This window comes from Amblyomma mixtum, chromosome 3 (genome assembly GCF_055824585.1).
Source record: "Amblyomma mixtum isolate Tamu chromosome 3, ASM5582458v1, whole genome shotgun sequence".
Classification (NCBI taxonomy): domain Eukaryota; kingdom Metazoa; phylum Arthropoda; class Arachnida; order Ixodida; family Ixodidae; genus Amblyomma; species Amblyomma mixtum.
This window is the reverse complement of record NC_143014.1, coordinates 401,764,265-401,787,630: the sequence shown is the minus strand read 5'-3', so window position 1 is coordinate 401,787,630 and position 23,366 is coordinate 401,764,265. Positions and strand designations below refer to the sequence as shown.

The following is a 23,366-nucleotide window of genomic DNA, read 5'->3' as shown; positions in this document are numbered from 1 at the left end:
GAAAATGAAAATTGTATTTGAGGAAAGGAAATTACACAGTAACTGTCTCACATATCTCGGGAGGCAGGGAGGCACTTCAGGGAGGCACTTCACAAAATTCAGGGAGGCACTTTTTTGACCTAAAATGTGGTCACTGATGTGTGGTTAAGATGTTAAGCTTCGCCTCTAAGAGTGGAATGAGACAGCGTCTTTCAACGCTGCCGGGGAGTCCATAGAACGCCATCGCCCATTCGGTTCTACGCCTCGCTCGTCGGTAAATTGATTTTTGAGGAAAGGAAATGTATCTGTGTCTCATATCTCGGTGGACACCTAAACCCCGCCGGAAGGGAAGGGAGGAGGATGGCAGTGAGCGAAGACACCGTATTCACTAGACGCGCCTTTGTTCATTCCAAACCATCGAGCTGGCGTGGCGGAGTGGATAGCATGCTCGTCTCGCACTCCGAAGACCGGGGTTCGATTCCCAAGCTCGACCAATTTCCTACTCGGTTTTATTTATTTATATGGCCTGACTAGAAATGTTAATTAGGCTAATTGGGTAATTAAGCAATTAACTAAGCTCAGTCCCACTTACTTGGAGCATCACTATTCGATCCCTTCAATTGGTTGCATGGTTACTAGCCAAAGTATAATTGGCCCCGTTTGAAATTCGCGCACTGTGACGTCACGACCATTTCGACCAACTGAAAAGCGTGACATTTCTGTCGACAACTGCTGCTTACAACGATGGGACATTAAAGGCTTCCGCCTTAATATCTTCAGACCAATTGCTGTCCTTTTAATTAATTCGGGCCTGTGGGATCCGTGATCATTTTCTATGTAGTTTTTGGACTAGTTGCAAACAAAATTGCTCTCAGTTGCATTTAAATGTCGCCAGTCTGCTCCAAAAGTGCTCCGAAATAGCCTAAAAAGTGCTCCAAACCTGATCCAAAGTAGGGATTTTGCTGCTCCAAAGCTGCTCCAAAATAACACTTTTGGTGCTCCCGTGCCTGCTCGAAAAAACTGGAGCCTGCTTCCACCCCGGATAGTGAATGTATGGAATCTTTCCACTTCAATGAAATTGGCATCCTTTTCCAGCTTAGTCTTCAACGTGTTCAGACATGACTACTCGATAATTACAGCAACTTATTAGAAATTCTAGCTTATAGGCTGCTGGATCTCTATGCAGGCTGCACTGCTGGGACGATCAGGAAACCAAACTGAAGTTTGGCGGCATGACTAAGGCTCTTCTGCTTTTTAAAAGGAGCGACAGCTAGATGGGCTCTCTCTCGGGGGTTCCATGAAGCAGCGCTAGTAGACAACTTGCCTATCTCTGCCATGTTTTCTGCGGACGATTGAAAGGGCACTCAGTGAGCTCATTTCATGTGCTGCTATGCTGGGGTTCGTGCACCTTTTAGTCTCTTACTCAGAAGTTTATCCTTCGAGCTTTTGCACGGCAAGCATGCAGTTTATTTTATTATTTATTTTCAGTACACCCTGCAGCACCAAAGCTTTATAGCAGGGGAGTGGGTACAATGTTAAAGTGACGAGCAGTTGAATAAAATCATATGAGATAAAGAACAAAGGGGGAGTGAGGGTTGACAAAGGAGCAATGTAGACAGATAAATTAAACAAATAATATACAACCAAAGAAGCAGCAGTGCATTTGTTCAACTAATATTTGAAAGAACAGTTAAATCACAAATCATTGAATAGCCATAAAAATACATCACGATGAGCACTCGCAGCTCCAATTGGCAGCTTGTTTCGGTGAGAAATAGTATGTATAGGATACCACATCGGCTGAAGAAGCAGCTATCGCACTGATATCCAAGAATAGCAAGGAAACGATTATGTCCGACTCATACGTAGCGGTACGTAGTTATATTAGGGGCCGTGTGGGCGTTCCATGTTGGAACATTTTCGAAACGTCCAATCCCCAGAATGTCCCGATGGTCTGGACACTAGGGCACCTCTCAACGACGGCCAATGGGGTGGCCAACACAGCTGCTCAAGCTGCCCTCCTCCAAGCATCTGGCACGCAGCCTCTCTCTGACACCATTAACGATGCCTCACCTTTACTAAGCTACGCTGAAACTAAAGATTACGATAAGATTATTACAAGGAAATATTTTCTAGCTCACAAAAGCCGTAGTGAATTTGAAGAACACATCATCCGGCGGCTACAAACTGTCCAATCCCTACTTTATGAGCTAATGGTATCAAGACATATGCGATTCATTCTGCCCCTTCTGTGGAGCACCTGGCACACTATTTCACACAGTTTGGGAATGTCAAGAAAACCCAGAGCTGGGCAGCAATCTTGATCCAACATGTCGCTGTCCTCTCGACCAGAATTCATTAGGACTTGGGAGAGTATAGAGCACACTTCAAAAATATTCTCTGCCGCGAAAAAAAAAAGGCAGCCAGAATGTCGTCAGAACTCCATAAGTTCAAAAGAAAATTTGAATTTCCAACACTTTGCACATAAGCACTTAATTTTTGGCGCAAAAAAAATCACCGCTTAAGTCAGAATGGCACCTTTTAAATGTGCATAAGGTTTCGCTTTTTGGCGTTGCAAAGGGCACTTTTTGTGGTTTCTATGCAGAAATCACCCCTGGCTGCCCTGATTATGTCCCTTCTGCGACGCCGTATCTTCAAGTCTCGTCGGGACTGGAAGAAAGACTGCATTATTACAGCCGGCTCCTCGAGTGGGAAAGGCTGAAAAAGCAGTAAGTAAAGTATAAAATAACTAGTTTTTTTGTGCATGTCAAGGGATGACACATCGCATCGGCATGTACTGAATCCGCTTGTCTCAAGGGTAAGGGAGGAGACATTCAGTGCTCCTTGACCGCTGCTAAAGTGGTGTATTGAGCTCCCACTCACAGACCGACATTCGACAAATAAAGGCTATAACTGGACACGCTAAATTTGCATGATGGCCTTTTGTGATTAGTAGTAGGTGCAAAGTCGCGTGGACAACCTCAGCACACGATACATATAGATCCCATATTAAAATTAAATTTCTGGTGGCCGATTTTTTTTCTATTCTTTGAGCAGACAATGGCATGATATATATTAATATCTCAGGAACTAATTGGCCTAGAAATGAACACATTGCATATTTGAAATCAGCAGAAAAAACTGAATAAGTTTGTGCAGTTTCATTGCATTTGGTCTGTAAATAAAAAAATGTTTCAAGACCCATGTCCCCCCTTAATGTGCACTGACATCGCACAGTAAACGGCCCTGCAGAATTTCGCCTCCATCGAAATTCAACCGTCGCGGCCGGGATCGAACCCGCATGTTTCATGTCAGCAGCTGAGCGCCGTAACCACTGAGCCACTGCGGTGGTTCAAAAGTTGTTTTTTAGGGGTAAAGTATGGCTTTTGTGGTCTAGTGTCACCATTGTTGGCAGACACTAGAAAGCTGATGTATTGTCTTGGGTAGTGTGCTGGGTAACTAATTTGCACGTGTGTTCGAATACACACGTGCACGTGTGTTCGAATAGTGTTCTAATTGCTTTTTCATTCTCTTATTGCTTTTTCTCGTCTTTAATACCGTCTTGGTTTTTGTGTTCTTATGTCTTGGCAGTGTGGGACACGGCCATGGGGAATCGTTCCCTGAATGAAGAAGTGGGGACCATTCTCCGGTCCATTCTTACAAGCGAGAAGTTGGGAATTCTTTTGCGCCGGCTCGACGGTAAGCGTCCACACGAGGTTTTTGCACTGAAGTAAAATTGAGCCGTTTGTGTCTTTCTGAGCAGTCGCTGTCGGGGACCGTTCGATTCGTGGCGTCGCGGTGATTTCGAAAATTTTGTTCAGCTTACTTGACACGCTGGCGTGCGCTCTTGCAGAGGCTTGAAAGTTCTGAATTGAATGCGTCGTTGAATGACGGCGCAAAAGACGCCGACTTGAGACGCGCTCGCGTACGGTCCTTCTGACTGCGGCCAATGTCAAGTTTTCACGTACTGCATACGACATATCTTATTTGTCAAAACCTTTTCGGGGAGTTTTTTTTTTTTCATTTTATTTCCTCTTTGCTTGCTTATCTGCAGTTGGCAGATAGGGCGAGTTTAGTCTCGGTCATGCAGTGGTTCATTGTGGCAGGCTGTTGATATCAGTACAGGAAGTGATTTCTTTTTTTGGTGCTGCCTGGGCTCTGTGGATTGTGTATCTGAAGGCGAAAAAGATACATAATATACAGCGTAAACGAAAGCTTGCAGTGTTCTGTGTGCCTTTGCGGCTTTCATACTTCTTTTATCAGTTCGTGGAAGCTAATAGGGGCCTGTTGGCTTGCATATAGTGTACTGCTTGGCTTGAAGCCAGCCTGTCTTGCTTTCCGGTCAGTATACTAGTCAAGTGCTATTCAGCACTGGTGTGGTCACACCTAGACTACTCGTAGTTGCCCATTTTGGTGGCTAGGTTGCTGTGACATTTGGCTGTTAATCCCAGGATCACAGAATCGAATTCCGGCTGCTGCGGCTGTGTTTTGATAGAGGTGAAGTGCAAAAATATCCTGTTGCGTGCGTTGCCAGCGCAATAAATATCCCCCACATAACCTATATTAATCCAGATTCCTCCACCACGGCTTCATTGCCCACGTGTTGCTTCGGAGCGTTATATGCATACCTGCCAACTCTTCCGAATTTCCCGTGAAATGTACGAATTTCGACCAGTCTTACGATTTTCCGAATATTACTTGAACTTTTACGAAAAATATATTATTTGTGAAAAAAAATGTGACAATGTATTAAAACTACACTCTGGTACCGTGCGGTGCCACGAGAGGCAATACGTGTTTGTTTGCCCTCGCGCGATCATCATCACCATCAGCAGCTGGAACGTTGTAGTGACTTTTATCGTCTACTATTGGGGCCGCGAATCCATATCCAAAACTCGGTAGCACCTCCGCTAAGCCTTTGCCAACCTGTTGCCTTTGTGCGCGCGGGCAGTGCTGTTTGGACTTCTTGTGTTGGCCTCGCCTTTCGTGCCATCAGCTACCGCGTCCGACAGTGCGACTCCCGTGTTTTCTGTAGCGGCGTAGCATTACAATGGCGGGCTCAAAGCCGCGAGAGTACTTTCAAGTGTTTTTGAAGTGGTTCACATTGGAATTTCCGTGCTTCGTGCCGTCGAAGAAAGGTGAGAAGTTTGGATTTTGCACCACGTGTGCGTGTGACGTGAACATTTCACATGGTGGCAAGTCTGACATTAAGGTCCACATCGCTTCGAAAAAGCACCAGGGATACGTGCGAGCCGCGGACAGCCAGCCAAGCCTGACAAGTTTTGTACGCAGCGACAGCGACCTCAGTGTGATTCGCGCAGAATGCCTCTTCACGGCGTTTTTAGTAGAGCACAACATCCCGCTGAGTGTCAGCGATCATGCTGGACCGGTTTTCGGGAAGATGTTCCCGAGGTGCGAAGAAGCCAAACGCTACGCCTGTGGACGAACAAAGACAACTGCAATTTTTCGGGAAATGGCCGCCAGCACGGAGACTCCTTTGCTGGATGCCTTAAAAGAACAGTTATTTTTGATCGCTGTGGATGGCAGTAACAATAGAGATACACAGCTTTACCCTATTGTTGCGATATATTTCGTTAAAGAGACTAGGAGAATTGAAAGCCGCCTTTTTGCCTCTGGACAATCCAAGGGGAAGCGAGCGGCCACAAGATTGGAAAGCTGATTCTGGCCGAGATCAAGTCCCGGAATTTGCCTCTTGAAAACCTACTGGCTCTGTCTTCGGAGAGTGCCAATGTCATGGTCGGCAAAAAAACAGCGTCTCTACAGTATTGAGAGAGGCTCAACCAGCTTTGATTGGGGTTGGTTGCCCGTGCCATCTCATCAACTTGGCCGCCCAAAAAGGAGCTTCATGTCTTCCTGTAAAGGTTGATGAGGCTTTGAGTGATATTTTTTTTTATCTGGAGAAAAGCTTGAAAAGGAAAGATCGACTTAAAGAGTTCCAAAAGATGCATGATGTCTAGGTCAGGAAGGTTTTGAATAGGGGTGTGCGAATATTCGAAATTTTTGAATATAATTCGAATATATTTATAGTATTCGTATTTGATTCGAAATGTAAGTATTCGTGTTTCGAATATTCGATCCGCCGCGAATATTCCTACCCAGCCGAATATTCTATTGCGAGCACCGGCGTTCATTTCGGTCCGCAAGTCCTATCAAAAGAGACAGCAATATAGCGGCGCTCAGAGGAATGCGTAACGTTGGGCCATGCAGTTGCTGACTATGCTGGTGAGCTTCTTTGTGGCTATGCCTGCGAAGCTAGTATAGTCAGAGCTCTGCACGAAATACCTCTCAATACGTGCCAGTTCAGTGCCAAGTGAGAGGGCATTTTTGTGGCTGGAGAAGTCTCTTCAGCTAGAAGGGAACTAGCTACTTCTGCCTGACCGTGTGGAGCAGCCGGTTTTCCTTCACGACAACCTTTTATGTTCATCCCAGCAACGCGCTTTTGTACTTATGGCAAGCTAGCCTTAATCAATGCTGTGTACTAGCCATCTTCTCTGATATTTCCACTCTTCTATGAATAATGTTCCAGACTTTGATACTTTTTGTGCAGCCACACACATCTTTTGTGTTCATTTCATCACTGATAGTTGAACTGTGATGTTCTTGGGTGCTCAAATGTTTTGTAGTGGTTAAATGCATCTGTCCTTGATTATTCGATATTCGATTTGATATTCGGAACCAAGTATTCGTGTTCGATTCGTATTCAAAAAATTTGATATTCGCACACCCCTAGTTTTGAAGCATTTGCAGACACGTTGGCTGTCTTTGGGGAAGTGTTTGAAAAGGCTGCTCGACCAGTGGAAACCACTTCTTAGCTTTTTTTTTATCAGAAACAAAGCAGTGCAACAAGCAGAGCTTGTTTTTAGAGCCTTACCAGATTCCAAAGACTTTTTCACAAACCCCCAAGAACTCTGCACCAACACCAAAGTCTGCTGCACACCTTCCCAAGACTGCTGCAGACCTCGGAAAGAAACACGCCGACGGTGATGGACTCTCTCTAAAGAGAAAAGGAGCTCACTCTGGACCTCAAGCAAAGAAACTGAAACTTCATGCCGAGGAATCTGGAGAAGCCACCCACGTGACCCGTGAAGAGCGCCTGTTTCTTTTTTTGTCATCGGAGCTAAGCAGGGCATACAGTCTTTTTCTCCAAACTGTAATACCACTTTTTGAGAAGACAAACTGCCTTCTTCAGGCACAGGCTCGTCAGATTCATGTACTGAGGGCCCTCTTAAACCACCTTTTCGAGGACCTCCTGACTAGATTTGTGCGCCCAGGTGTTCTCAAGGGATGTCATTCATTGCTGGCAGTTGCCTATGGAGCTGAGGAGAACCAAAAAGATGATGAAGACATAGTCATTGGCAGCACAACCTACTCTGTAGTTGAGACGCTGAGCACAAATGAGAGAGAGCAGTTCTTCTCTGCCGTACGTCTCTACTTCACAGTAGCATGTGATTATATTCGCCACAAGTTTCCTCTAGAAGACGCCAACCTCAAAATGGTTGAAGTTGCTCAAGTGCAGAGTCTAGAAACTGCTTCATTCAGCAGCGTACGTCATTTTATTATGACGTTCCCTGCTATTCTGCCCCAGCGGAGTGGCGAATCAAGAGAAGAGGCAGTCGACGGACTTGAAGTGGAGTTTGCCAACTTGCAGGCATACAAGGTTCCAGCAGACATATTGAATGAGCCAAGGTGCGACGTGCAGTGGTCACAATTGGGAAATGTTAAAGATATCGACGGATCGCTCAGATTTAGCAGAATTTCAGTGGTTATGCTGGGCATCCTCTCCATTCCCCACAGCAATGCTGAATGCGAGAGGATATTCAGCACTGTCAACAAAACTCCAACGGAGTTTCGCTCATCTGTCTGTGAGAAAACACTCGAAAGCCTGCTGATGGTGAAAGGGCACCAGAGTGGAACATGCTTTGAGCAAACTTACACAGAGAAGTTTCTCAAGCAGGCAAAGTCTGCAACAGCAAAATCATTGCAAAAATAAATTGTAATCCAATGGGCCGATGGAGTTTTCGCTCATTACTCTCTCTCCAAAACACTGATTTCACTTGCGGATGTGAAATGTGAGTAAGCTTGCCCCAAAAGCTAAATCGTAGAAACTTCAAAAAAAAAAAACGTCCTGCACCCCCCCCCCTCCGCCGCCGCTGCCGCGACGGTTTTACGAATTTCCACATGGTCAGGTTGGCAGGTATGCCGTTGAGACTGAGACCACTATCTCCACACTCTCTAAGGGTGGGAGGAAGCATAAGGGTGAAAAGAGGTGACATTGGCGAAGATGCGTTCAATGAAGGCGGAGGTTTTAGGACTCTAACCATGCTTGCAGACATCATTTCATACAGTTTTTAGTGGTGGCCCCAATGATTATACATCGGGATTGGAAGGTATTTAGACGCGAGATATACAAGTATCTAAGTGTACGCACAAATCGTGGGGTAACTGACTGTGACGCCGGCCACAGAAATTAATGAAAATGTTATGAGAAATGCTCTCTCATGAATGAAAGGGTGCTCCCGGATACAATACACAGTAATTGATTCGAGCGTTCTTAAAAAATGCAGTGGTTCTGGGCACGTCGTTGGCAGATGTTAGTAGCTAAGATCCGGCAGACATCCTGTGCTTGTTATTTAGCAGAGTGAAGTGCAAGGTTGCTCCAGGCGCCAGTTGCAGTACGAGTAGTGAAAGGAATAAGGGTTGGACAAGAATGCGGGGCGGGAGGGGGTGGATTTTCGGAAGCATGCAAAGTGACCAGGATCACTTGGTGTGGAAAGCATCTGAACCAGAGTGGGGACAATAGTGAGGTACAATTCATTTCAGGTGCCTAACCTCTGTTATAGCTTGACTACTTGGAGGAGAAGAATCTAGCCCCTCGCTAAATTTTAAAAAGAAAAAAGTTAGGAAATGCAGGGAGAGTGGACTTGGGAGAGCATGGAGCGCACTTCAGAAATATTCACTGCCGCGAAAAAAAAAGGCAGCCAGAATGACGTCGGAACTCCATAAGTTAATCCAAATAAAATTTGAATTTCCACCACTTTGCAGATAAGCACTTCATTTGGGGCGCAAAAAATCGCCGCTTAAAGTCAGAATGACACCTCGTCGGGACTGGAAGAAAGACGGCGTTACTACAGCCAGCTCCTCGAGCGGGAAAGGCTGAAAAGGCAGTAAGTAAAGTATAAAATAATGAGTTCTTTGTGCATGTCAAGGGATGACACATCGCATCGGCATGTACTGAATCCGCTTGTCTCAAGGGTAAGGGAGGATCAATTCAGTGCTCCTTGACCACTGCTAAAGTGGTGTATTGAGCTCCCACTCACAGACCGACACTCTACGAATAAAGGCTATAACTGGACACGCTAAATTTGCATGATGCCCTTTTGTGGTTAGTAGTAGGTGCGAAGTCGCGTGGAAAACCTCAGCACATGATACTTATATATATAATATCTCCATGCAGGGCAAATGTAGAGTACGTCTGAATTATTCTTTGGGGAAATGAAATGAAGCTTTCTTGTCGAGAGGAAAAGTGGAGGGAAGTCACTCATTTGTCAGTGAAAGCCGGATCAAGTTTACCGACGCATTATTTGCTCTAAATTTGTGTCATAACTTATTTTCCTAGTTTCGTGGTTTTACTCCGTTTGTTTCTTATGTAGGAGGTGTTGGAAAACCTTTTTTCTTCCCCACAGCTCCCATTTAAAATTCAGAGGGTCTGTGGACGGCGTCTACGTACGGAGCGTAGGTTAGATATAACGAACAGCTATTGGAGCCATCTCCCGGATGCAGATCTTCCCGCATCATTGAGCGAAATACTTCTGGCATCTGATCTCTCATCGCCTAATGGCGCCAAAATTTGAACACAGATGACGTAAAACAATGAGAGAACAGTGAAAATAGGCCAGCCGGCCACGTGATGAGTAAGTGACATATGCGACTGACACTTAGGCCCGCCAATCAGATGCAGCGGCAGTGGGGGAGGGGGCAGTTGAAAGGCTCTGAAACACCTTCCCTCTTAATTTGGCGAGCCCTTCCCGGCGAATCTTTCATGCTCACATCCTACTCCGTCACCCACACCTGCGTATACAAGTTGATAGGTGGCTATTGGTTACATTCTTTCAGACCTTAGGCAGCTACCATGGCCGCGGCCAGTAAGCCGCATAGCTCCGGCGGATCGGGAAGCTCCGCACCGCTAGGCGGCGTGCAAAACAGTGAGAAAATGAGAGGGAAAGGCGCGAACACGCTGAAATTCAAATTCTGACTACAGATAACTGAGCTTCCACAAAACGCATTAAAAAAAATCTTGCTGGACAATATTCCTAACGCGGCGTGCTTTAACATCCCAGGCATACAGTCGCTTTATTAGAGCGCCATTTCAGAGCTCCTTTAAGCGCTGGGGACGATATGGCGTTGATGCGGTGCCTTGTGATTCTCTGGTATCGCAGGCATTGCTGAACGTAACAAAGTACGCTTGCACAGGATTGAGTAGTCTTGATTACTGGCGCTTTTCTGGTTATAGCAAGCAGTGGAGGAGTTCTTTTGGGAATTTCAAGAGATGCGAAAAACGCGAGGACAACAAGGAATGCAGAATGACAAAATGGCAGCGCAAAACGAAAGGACTGCGCAGCTCCACGCGTATCGTTCTGCGTTTCTCATCCTCGGCTTGGTACTGTTGATGATTGTTTCGTGTTGTTTAAGCATCTAAACCTCGCCAGGTTTTACTTGATCGTAAGGAAGTTTTTGCCGGCCTGTTTTTACCGCCTCAGTTCTTTGTTAAATGTCAGACATCACACCGTATAAAAGACACCAGGGGAGTGCGTGCGAAGATGCAGCGTAGCACCGCCAGGAATCTGTTTTTGTGGTTCTGTCTGTCCACTTCGGCAACAGGCCGCAATATGCACGGTTGTGAGGTCTCTCCAGGCGGCACACTAGCGATGCGGCTGGGACGGGCGACACGCTTCGCTTGCAGCGTGGCGACTGCGGTTTCGCTGCAAATGCTCTCCGCCAATAATCGCTCCAGCCGAGCGCAGCTTCTGTTTTAAGTTTAGCATCATGTTTCTACTACCTATGAGATGAGGGGCCGCGTCCGTTTCCTTGTTGTCCGCCGCAACGCTCAATTTAAACAAAATAATCTACCCTCATGAAAATTAACATAAATTCTGTCTAGTGAAAGGCCTGAGCACAGCGAAGACAGCGATTTGATACTTTGCGTGTAGAATGCCCAGTGCCTATGCTTTGCTATAATTTCGTGAAAACTTTTTCGGTACAAATTCTCCGTTTAGGCACCACTCTGATGGTGGCCAAAGCTGTGTTATGCATTAGAAGTGGGGTGCATTTGCGGCAATTTGCGGTAGAGTCGCTATGAAAATGTTTCGCATTCCTGGACTCCTGGAGGTATTGCAAGCACTACGCATGCTTTCTATGGTAAGATTGAAACACTGTTCTGAAATCGGGGAAGGTTTTAGCCCTCCCATGCCCAGCTTTCCTGGACATGTACTACTTGCGCCATCTGTCGGCAGTGGTGGCGACACGGCGCATAACTGAATGGGAAGGGGTACAAAAAAATCGTAAAACTTGAAAAAAAGCACCTACAAGAAATGACCCAGGGATTTGTGTAGTATACAATTAGATGCGGAATGTGTCAAAGTGCTGTTCTGTGCTGTTAATACACGAGGTTCCCAGTCCGTTTGAATACTGTACGATGCTGCCTAGCGGTGGGGGCCGCATTTTGCCCATTTCTCAGACTCTAAAATTGTATAGCGCCGCAACACAGATAGATATAGAAAATGACCCTCATTTTTGGGAGAGGCGCATAACTGGACTCCCGGGACAGTGGACACCTTACTCGTGCTTTAAGTTATCAGCGTGTGGCTTGGAGTCGAAATTTCTGTCTAGTGTAACGCGAAAACATTTAATAGTGTACTTAATTTTGGGGAGGTGTGTTCGGAGCTCAAAATATATGAGTAAAAGTCTTTTGTTGGCTGCATAAATGCCCTCATACAGCTAACTTTAATGAATGTTCAAGGTGAGCACCACTTTTGTGCATAATACGATAATCTTTTGATTGGTATCGTAATGAATTGCAGCTGGATGTGGCCCTCCATTTTCACTACATTTTTTAATGATAGAACTTTGGTGTGGGGTGAACTAATATTTGGAATTTCAAGTGCATATAAAATATGTGTGTTGCATGGTTGAAACTCATTTGAATGAATTTATATTTGAGAACCTACATCTTTCCATATTCCATATTGATATTTCCATCTCCATATTTCTATCTATAGCGCTTTCGTCACGTGGGTGTAAAGTGGTGTTCCGGCCGACGACACTGGAAGAGTTGCTGGTGAGGTCACAAGTTCATTTGTAGAAGCACTAGAAATGCTTTTTCAATTTATTTCATCATGAAACTGCACATAAAACACCACCAAACAACTGTTAGGTCTATAGTGAAAGCATGCGTTGGCACATAACGTATGCATGCATAATTGCAGCAGCATCCAAAACAGGATTGAACAATGGTGTAATCAGTCGGAATGATAGAAAACTTGTGTCAATGCAGGAATGATATAATTTGATTACAACGCGTTGGCTCCAGGGAGGCACCTCAACTTATTTAACTAATCTTTGAAAGATGGAACCTCTTTATGGATAACATGTTGAAATCAGACTTCTGTCGGCAAGGTTTTCCTTATTTTGAACCATGGTACTGTAAGAGTGATTGGCCATGCGTGTTTCCGTTAACTGCTAAATTGACCTTTTTTTTTGTGTCATATTTAGTGTTGTGGTTAGAAATCACAAGCACGCCGAACCATAATGAGTGATTATTACAAATTTCCGGATCGTTTGAAATGGCGACAATCAGTTAAGAGGATTACGTGAAGAAAAGTATTTTTACCCTGAAAAATAAATCACTGTTCGAAAGCAATAGACCTGATGAGGGCATTATTCACACCTCTAATTTTTCCAGTCGAGCAGTTGGGTCCTAATTGGTTTTAGATGTGCAAAGCCATGGTTTGCAATGGTATGCGGTATGGGAATGAAAGAGAGAGAAGCAAATCGTTTTTAATACAGGAAGATGAAAACGCCTTCAGCTTTGAGACCATAGCCTGCTAGTGCCAGCTTAGGGCTTAAGTTATCAGCGTGTGATTCGGAGTGAAAATTTCTGTCTAGTGTAACGCAAAAACATTTAATGGTGTACTTAATTTTGGGGAGGTGTGTTCGGAGCTCAAAATATATGAGTAAAAGTCTTTTGTTGGCTGCATAAATGCCCTCATACAGCTTACTTTAATGAATGTTCAAGGTGAGCACCACTTTTGTGCATAATACGATAATCTTTTGATTGGTATCGTAATGAATTGCAGCTGGATGTGGCCCTCCATTTTCACTACATTTTTTAATGATAGAACTTTGGTGTGGGGTGAACTAATATTTGGAATTTCAAGTGCATATAAAATATGTGTGTTGCATGGTTGAAACTCATTTGAATGAATTTATATTTGAGAACCTACATCTTTCCATATTCCATATTGATATTTCCATCTCCATATTTCTATCTATAGCGCTTTCGTCACGTGGGTGTAAAGTGGTGTTCCGGCCGACGACACTGGAAGAGTTGCTGGTGAGGTCACAAGTTCATTTGTAGAAGCACTAGAAATGCTTTTTCAATTTATTTCATCATGAAACTGCACATAAAACACCACCAAACAACTGTTAGGTCTATAGTGAAAGCATGCGTTGGCACATAACGTATGCATGCATAATTGCAGCAGCATCCAAAACAGGATTGAACAATGGTGTAATCAGTCGGAATGATAGAAAACTTGTGTCAATGCAGGAATGATATAATTTGATTACAACGCGTTGGCTCCAGGGAGGCACCTCAACTTATTTAACTAATCTTTGAAAGATGGAACCTCTTTATGGATAACATGTTGAAATCAGACTTCTGTCGGCAAGGTTTTCCTTATTTTGAACCATGGTACTGTAAGAGTGATTGGCCATGCGTGTTTCCGTTAACTGCTAAATTGACCTTTTTTTTTGTGTCATATTTAGTGTTGTGGTTAGAAATCACAAGCACGCCGAACCATAATGAGTGATTATTACAAATTTCCGGATCGTTTGAAATGGCGACAATCAGTTAAGAGGATTACGTGAAGAAAAGTATTTTTACCCTGAAAAATAAATCACTGTTCGAAAGCAATAGACCTGATGAGGGCATTATTCACACCTCTAATTTTTCCAGTCGAGCAGTTGGGTCCTAATTGGTTTTAGATGTGCAAAGCCATGGTTTGCAATGGTATGCGGTATGGGAATGAAAGAGAGAGAAGCAAATCGTTTTTAATACAGGAAGATGAAAACGCCTTCAGCTTTGAGACCATAGCCTGCTAGTGCCAGCTTAGGGCTTAAGTTATCAGCGTGTGATTCGGAGTGAAAATTTCTGTCTAGTGTAACGCAAAAACATTTAATGGTGTACTTAATTTTGGGGAGGTGTGTTCGGAGCTCAAAATATATGAGTAAAAGTCTTTTGTTGGCTGCATAAATGCCCTCATACAGCTTACTTTAATGAATGTTCAAGGTGAGCACCACTTTTGTGCATAATACGATAATCTTTTGATTGGTATCGTAATGAATTGCAGCTGGATGTGGCCCTCCATTTTCACTACATTTTTTAATGATAGAACTTTGGTGTGGGGTGAACTAATATTTGGAATTTCAAGTGCATATAAAATATGTGTGTTGCATGATTGGAAATCATTTGAATGAATTTATATTTGAGAACTTACATCTTTCCATATTCCATATTGATATTTCCATCTCCATATTTCTATCTATAGCGCTTTCGTCACGTGGGTGTAAAGTGGTGTTCCGGCCGACGACACTGGAAGAGTTGCTGGTGAGGTCACAAGTTCATTTGTAGAAGCACTAGAAATGCTTTTTCAATTTATTTCATCATGAAACTGCACATAAAACACCACCAAACAACTGTTAGGTCTATAGTGAAAGCATGCGTTGGCACATAACGTATGCATGCATAATTGCAGCAGCATCCAAAACAGGATTGAACAATGGTGTAATCAGTCGGAATGATAGAAAACTTGTGTCAATGCAGGAATGATATGATTTGATTACAACGCTTTGGCTCCAGGGAGGCACCTCAACTTATTTAACTAATCTTTGAAAGAAGGAACCTCTTTATGGAGAACATGTTGAAATCAGACTTCGGTCGGCAAGGTTTTCCTTATTTTGAACCATGGTACTGTAAGAGTGATTGGCCATGCGTGTTTCCGTTAACTGCTAAATTGACCTTTTTTTTGTGTCATATTTAGTGTTGTGGTTAGAAATCACAAGCACGCCGAACCATAATGAGTGATTATTACAAATTTCCGGATCGTTTGAAATGGAGACAATCAGTTAAGAGGATTACGTGAAGAAAAGTATTTTTACCCTGAAAAATAAATCACTGTTCGAAAGCAATAGACCTGAAGAGGGCATTATTCACACCTCCGTTATTCACACCTCATTATTCACACACCTCGCACGACTCCGTTGCGATCCCGCGGCGGAATCGAAACCGCATAGGCGCGTTGCCACAGAGGGCGAGAATACCTCGCGAGCAACGGTGGTAAGCAAGCTAAGAGCAGCGCCAATAAAGATAGAGATCAACTTCGGCAGCCACTGCAAGATAGTGCTGCCAAAAAGAAAACTCAAATTTCGCGCGACTCCGTTGCGATCACGCAGCGAAACCAAAACTACAAAAGGGGTGTTGCCGCAGTCTGTGCCGCTGCGCTAAAGCTAGACATAAGTTCTGCTTATCTCCGTAAGAAGGCAGCACAAAATTCAAACACTTGTTGTAAGTCCAAAGAGGTGGCAGCACCCCCCAGTGAGCACGCATTGTTCTTTTGGCGCAAAATTTCAAACGGAAGATCGAAACCGTACCCGTACGGCAAAGACCTTGCGGGACAGAAAACCGCCGCCGTACATATACGGCAAAAACCTTCAAAGGGTTAATGGAATTTGACACCCCAAAGTGACTCAGGCTATGAGGGACGCAGTAATGGAGGGCTTCAGATAGTTTCGACCACCTGAGGCTCTTTGAAGTGCACTGACGTCGCACAGTACATGGGCCTCTAGCATTTCGCCTGCATCGAAATGTAACCACCATGGCTGGAATCGAACCTGCATCTTTCAGGTCGGCAGATGACAACCGTAACCACTGACCCACCGCGGTGGTTTGAGGGGAAAAGCGGAGTGTGCGCAGGAGAGAAGGTGCAACACAGTGAGATGTCATAGTACACCATACGATGCATATAAGTTGAGGCATTACGGTGCATCATTGAGAGCAGCGGAGCGTAGAATCGGGACGCGCAGGCCAGCTGTGGCTCAAGCAGTGCTATGGGCTAGGTGGTACGGTGCCTTGCAGAAATCTGTGCTAACAATGCAGCTGATACAAACCAGCTGCTTCCTGATTCCGGGAGGAAGAGCCTTCCTTGCCAGTCTCAAAGTTGCGGGCAGGGCAATAACACAGTGACGATAAGACGCTTGAGTGTCAGCAGGACCTCGAAAGCTACACCTGTGAAGTGGTGAACGGCATGAGGTGCGTGAAAACCTCCAGGCATGCATTTCGTACAAGAAGCTAGCCCTCATACTTGCCACGTAACGGAATGATTGCATGCAAACTGGGCAGTGGCCACAGGCGGGTGTCTTGTGGTCCTTATGCAGGCTGCCCACATGAATGGTGGCCGCACCCTCCGGCAGCTGTCACGTCTCAAGACGGACGGGTTTGTGAGCCTGCACTCCATCCAGAATTCACAGTCGTCCAGCACCCCCGAGGGCTCCATCGACATAAACGTGGAGTCCCTGTCAGGTTAGTTGTGCTCTACCCCAGTGGGGTGGAAGGAATTTAAATTTCCGCTTGTAGTTAATTTTCGCAAACGAAGGCCAAAGGATCGAATGGGACTAATTGAGAAACCAGATGCAGTAGGTGGGCCAGGGGCTGAAAGAGTGTTCAGCTTCTGAAAAGAAAAGAAAGAAAAAAAAAGTAGGCAATAGAAAAATGCCTTCGAGTTCAATGCGCCATGTAATTCACTATAATAGAACAGTAAATTTGAAGTTTTAAAAAAGACTGATAATTCAGCATGAGTTTTTTTTTTTTTCTGATCCCTCAGCTCACTTGAGGGGGGAGCTTATATAATATGTTATGCAACTTTTTGCCGACAGCTTTCAATAAATTTTGCAGCAGGAAACTTGCTAGGACGCACGCCATTGGTCTGTCTTGACATCAAACTATGCAATAAGGGCAAAATTATTATCCTGCCTATCATAGAAGTTGAGTTACAGGGTTTTGAATTTGCCACTTCACAAGCTGGAAGAAACTGATGATTTCAAAATCCTATTACTCACCTTCTATAAGAGGCAGGATGATAATTTTACCCTTTTGCATAGCTTTATGTCAAGAGAAACCAGTGGCATGTAGTCTAACGAGTTCCTTACAGCAGAATTTCTTTCAAACTCTCTGCAAAAGTTACCTAACATATTGCGTAAGTGCACAAGGACTTGTTGTCTATTAAATTAAATTACATATTTGGAATCAACACGCAAAAATGCATGTTCTCTGAAGATTTCATAGTTGTGACTTCATTAATAAAAATTTATTTCTAAGACCCTCTTGTTAAGCAGTGAATGCAGTTTCACCACCTAGCAAATTATAATGCGCTACATAGAAGTTGAGTTATCTTTAGTGAAATTGTTATTTTCAGTGTCTTCACGCTTTTCCCTCTCCTCTTGTCACTTTTTGCACGCTGGAAGGTTGCCGCTCTTCTGCCGGCTCGCCAACTTTCGAGCCCAACGAAGGGCCAATCACAGTCTTCATTGAAAAGCTAGGGAAAATGTTAGTGCGTGAGCACTTAGGTAGTCAAGAAATTGCATGGTGTTGCATACTGTGAAGTGTAGAAATGGAGACCTGTGATCTATAAATTACTGATGCCTATCTGTAGGCTCTCCTAGTAGCCTGCAAAGATGTGGCTCTTTTAACTTTTCCTGGTTTGTGAGAGGCCTGGCTCTGGCCTGACCGTGCCAGGCGATGTGTAAAGTTGCGTATTTAGTTTTGAGCTTGAAATGTGTTAAGTTGTGGTTCCTAGCTTTTAAGGAGAGCGTTTGGCAGAAGCAAAGTAGACCTTGTTCTGAAACTGGAAATTTTGTCATCTTGGCCTGTTTAAAGAAAGATTTATGAAAGGCTCTGGCAGTGACACCTATTTTCTCTTTAAAGGTGCACAGTTCCACACGACAGTGTTCAAGCATTGCCCCTGCCAATGTATAAAGGTAAGGATTCTGTTGTTAGGCATTGTTTGCACTTGTGGAAAATTTGGAGCGCTTAGCATGTGAAATTTGGTTGTCGCACGTGATTGTGGGTTCTCTGCAGCATTCAGAAGTGCATTATTTGGCTCAGGTTTTTATGGCAACACACTGCAGGGATTAAGCGTGTTGTGCTCTCCTCTGAATGTGTTCTAGAACTCCGTTAAATTAGATTCACGGTGTTAATAGTATCAGATCATGCAAAACTTTTTTGTATATTTCTACGAACTTGTGTGAAATGCTTTTAGGTTGGCCTTTGGCAGTCACTTTGAAGTCATTTGCAAATACGTACCTGGATTACCTTAACTTTAAAGCTCAATGTTCAAAACACTGATTCTGCCTACTCGTATTCTTGTAACTTTTTTGCAGTTTGTTGTAATATTTTGAAAGCTGTGATTTCCAAGCTGTAGAATGTTACTGCGAGTTCAGGATGGCACTGGTCCGTTTCTCGACTATTCTCAATAACGACGCCGCTGCCATTTGCCCACCGGCTTGAGCCTGAGGCAACCGGCCTTCATTGCGATGGCTGACACTGCATGAACTGTTCGTGCTCCCAATGCATGAAAGTGTCCATTGGGCCTGTGCCCAAATTGAACAAATCTAAGAACAACAGGGGCACAGGTAGAAGACTGGACTGTGCACGGTTGCCGTATGCAAAGTCTTTGTCAGCATGGAAAGCACGGCTGCTCTTTACTTGAAAGAGGTGCTATTCCAGATTTTGGCGAAAGTCATTCCACTTTATTCTCTGTACATAGTCTGCACAAAATACTGTCACACACAGCAGCATCACTAATTCGCTTACAGGTTTCTTCTCCTTCAAGAGAATTCGTACCGGGCTCTCTATGACTCGCTGTGGCATAAAACTACTTTCAGTCAACTATTCGTACTTCTCTCTGTATTCTATCTTCATTGTTTCTTTGTTCATCGAGCTTTAACTCAGCACAGTGTCAGGACCAGGAAGAGTAACCTGCCGGGACGTGGTAGAGCGGAAGACGTGCTGCTTACACAGGGAGCTCCTAGCGGGGATGACATAGACTTCGGACATCGGTCAGAGAACGAAGATCAGAAATGCTTCTTACATCATCCTGATGTATGTGTAGTGAAAGTGTCAAATGGTGGTTTTGGCGATGAGAGGGTGTAATTATATTTATAAAATTCTTACATCTATTATTCGAGAACGTGAAGCTCATTTGAATAATAGGTCTCACATACACTGAATTACCCAGTCTGCAAGCATAAGGAATTCACAGTCTTAAATTCCCACCCTACTTTGGCTTCATTATTAGATACTTTCGATGTGTGTGTGTTGCAGGGTAGATCTCCAGCCATGAGATATATGTGCTGCTTCAAGAGGATTCTTCGTTGTGTGTGCTAATTTTTGCAGAGCTCGTGTAGAATACCTGCATCGCATCCAGACGAAGGTCAGGCACGTGGGTTCACCCAGGGTGCACAAGGCCTTTCAGAGTGAGTCGATAGAAGTTGTCTTGGATGCATAGAAAGAAACAAGGGAGTTGACGCACTGGGTGTCGAGCCAGCATTTCTGAGTGTAAGGTGTGTGTTCACGCGGTGCAGTTTCAGTCCAGCTTCGGATGCAAAGCAACATTCTTTTGCAGTTCGTATGTCAAATCTGTGCAGAGATTTTAGAACCAAGCAAACAAAAACTAACTACTATAAGAATTTTTCTATATTATTACCTCAATGCCTTTCTTTGTTCTGTTTTTTTTTTGTCGCTTCGGAATGGGAAAAAATTTATATATTCTGTTCTCAATATGCTTGCTTGTCTCACTTTATTTCACAGAGGACGGGAAAAAGTTCATGATAGACTATGTTTGGCTTCCCTCTCCATTTTTGCATACTGAAAAATTAGATAAGATTTTTTTTATTTTTTGGTTCCTGCAGTGTTTCGTGTAATTAGAGAGCTCGAAAACACTTGGGTTAGTATAAATAGTGCGCGAGGTAACCTGCTGCTTTAAATAAAGATGTGCATTAGGCCCTGGAACAATACCATCGTGCAGCACTCGCGGGGCGGGGTCATTTTGTTTCTTCATGCAATGTTTATGTCGTTGCACATGGGCGGGTATGGGTGATGTAGTGCATCCTGAGTTTTCCTGTAGCATCTATTTCTGTGCAGTTGTAAAGAGTCTTAAAGAGCGAATAACTGACATTTGAGTAGAATGCTAATTTGTCGTACAATTTGCAGCTAAAACGTCATCTGCCACCAAGGCCCATTCCAAATTTCAGTAAAACAGCGAGTTGAGCGAGTTGGTACATACTGCTGGGAAACAGCACAGGAACAGGGACAAGAGAAAAGATGACAGGACAGGCAGCACCTGTCCCGTCGTCTTCTTTTATCTTGTCCCTGTTCCAGCGCTCTTTTTTAGCAGCCCATTCCAAATGTTCTATTAATTTCTCTCTGAACAGCCTGGGTTTTGAACTGGCGAGGAAGGGCACCCAAATTCTCCGGAGTTCACACCCGCTCACAATTCTGCGGTTAAAGATGATTCCGAAGCAAAACTGGGAATTCCGTTTACCTCTGCTGATTTTTTAACACCTGGCAGACAAAGCAAATAAGGTACATTGTATGTTTGATTGAATGCGGCCATGTTTTGCTTTGCGCTTTCTTTACTTAAGGTGACGTGCATGATTTCATGAGATCTAGGTAGTTATTTCAATGATGTTTCTTTCTTTTTTGTTGAAGAGACTTGGAAAAGATTCATGCGGCAGATTGGGCCACATATGTCGATATGTTAGCTAGCGATAAGGATGCATGTCACACCCTGTGCTCGAAAGACCCCAGAAGCGAAGGCAAAAGTCCACTGAGTGGTTTACCCAACTAGTCCGACTGTGCACAGGAAAGAATGGACGTTTTTGAATGCACATCTCCTAATTATCATTTTAGATGCAGTTCACGCATTCGGTGATGACAGCATGGCCCCAGTTTCCGCCCTGTGATATTTCCGGCAGCTTGCTAAAGCGTTTGGCATACAACCGTGGCGTTACATCATGACATGGTTGCGTGACAAAAACAGTCGCCGAAGGCACTTAGGGAGGTGCAGAGCAGATGAAAGAGGCTCCAGAAGCAAACTGGCAAGCAAAAAAGTGGAGATGTGACATAGCAGAGGAATTGGCTAGCATAAACAAGGTTGACATTGTTTTTCTGGTAAAATATTGAAGTAAATAGGTTTGTCGTGTTTCACATTGAACATTTCAAAATCTCATTTCTTGATGCATTGGACCCATTATTAGAAAAAGAAAGGGTACCAGGTTTTTATTCTTTCCCAGATTCATCTACAGAGAGCTCCAAAGCTACTCAACTAGAATGGTGCATGTCTATATGGTAGGTCCTATTTATGCACAGAAGTGGCTCCATGTAGGCACCTCAACTTATTTAACTGACCTTTGAAAGATGGAACCTCTTTGTGGAGAACACCATGTTGAAAGCAGAATTCTATCGGCAAGGTTTTTCTTATTTTGAACCATGGTACTGAAACAGTGATTGGCCACATGTGTTTCCGTTAACTGGTAAATTAACATTTTTTTCATGTCATATTAAAATCACAAGCACACCTAACCATAATCAGTGATTATTACATATTGCCTTATCGTTTGAAATGGAGACAATCAGTTAAGAGGATTACGTGAAGAGAAATATTTTCACCCTAAAAAATAAATCACTGCTCGAATGCAGTAGACCTGAAGAGGGCATTATTCACCATGGTAATTTTTTCAGTCAAACAGTTGGGTCCAAATAGGTTTTAAATGTGCAAAGCCATGGTTTGCAATGGTATGCGATATGAGAATGAAAGAGAGAGAAGCAAATGATTTTAATACAGGAAGATAAAAATGCCTTTAGCTTTGAGACCATAGCCTGCTAGTGCCAGCTCAGGGCTTTAGTCATCACCGTGTGGCTTGGAGTCAAATTATCTGTCTAGTGTAACCCGAAAACATTTAATGGTGTACTTAATTTTGGGTAGGTATGTCCGGAGCTGAATATACATGAGTAAAAGTTTTTTTTTTGGCTGCCTAAATGCCCTATTACAGCATCCTTTAATGAATATTCAAGGTAAGCACTACTTTCGTGCATTATATCATAATCTTTTGACAGATATCGAAATGGATTGCAGCTGGATGTGGCCCTCCATTTTCACTACATTTTTTAATCACAGAACTTTGGTGTGGGGTGAACTAATATTCGTAATTTCAAGTGCATATGCAGTACGTGTGTAGCATTGTTGAAAATCATTTGTATGAATTTATATTTGAGAACTTCCATCTTTTCGTATTCCATATTTATACTTCTTTCTCCATGTTTCCATCTAGAGCGCTGTCGTCGCGTGGGTGTCTTGTTGGTCATCTTCCTGTCGACAACACAGGAAGTACGCCAGGTGAGGTCGCAAGCTCATTTCCAGAGATGCACCAGGAATGCTCATTCAATTTATTTCATCATGAAACTGCACAGGAAACACCAGAAAACAACTGTTGGGTCAATAGCGAAAGCATGCATTGGCACATACAGTATGCATGCATAAGTGCAGCAGCTTACAAAACAGCATTGAACAATAGTGTAATCAGTTGGAATGACAGAAAACACACGTCAATGCAGGAATGATATAATTTTATTACAAAGCATTGGCTCCATGTAGGCATCTCAAGTTATTTAACTGACCTTTGAAAGATGGAACCTCTTTATGGAGGACACCACGTTGAAAGCAGGCTTCTATTGGCAATGTTTTCCTTATTTTGAACCATGATACTGAAACAGTGATTGGCCATACGTGTTTTCGTTAACTGGTGAATTAACGACGGCTAACCACAATGAGTGATTATTACATATTGCCTGATCGTTTGAAATGGAGACAATCAGTTAAGAGGATTTTGTGAAGAGAAGTATTTCCATCCTGAAAACTAAATCACTGCTCGAATGCAATAGACCTGAAGAGGGCATTATTCACACCGCTAATTTTTCGAGTGAAACAGTTGTGTCCAAATAGGTTTTAAATGTGCAAGGCCATGGTTTGCAATGG

General features: G+C 43.7%; 1 protein-coding gene across 16 annotated transcripts in view; it reads left to right on the top strand.

Annotated features, from left to right (window-relative positions):
• LOC149357380 (uncharacterized) overlaps positions 1-23,366 on the top strand; it is a 116,396-nt gene that overhangs the window by 44,511 nt on the left and 48,519 nt on the right. For 13 of the 16 annotated variants that reach the window (XM_089584571.1, XM_089584572.1, XM_089584575.1 and 10 more), the window contains 5 exons: positions 2,585-2,708; positions 3,571-3,678; positions 12,276-12,334; positions 13,551-13,609; positions 14,826-14,884. The gene's annotated coding sequence lies outside the window, so the exon portion shown is untranslated. Of the gene's footprint in view, positions 1-2,584; positions 2,709-3,570; positions 3,679-9,042; positions 9,165-12,275; positions 12,335-13,550; positions 13,610-14,825; positions 14,885-16,710; positions 16,856-18,256; positions 18,324-23,366 lie in introns of those variants that run through there. The other 3 variants (XM_089584566.1, XM_089584554.1, XM_089584555.1) reach the window with 3 other exon arrangements.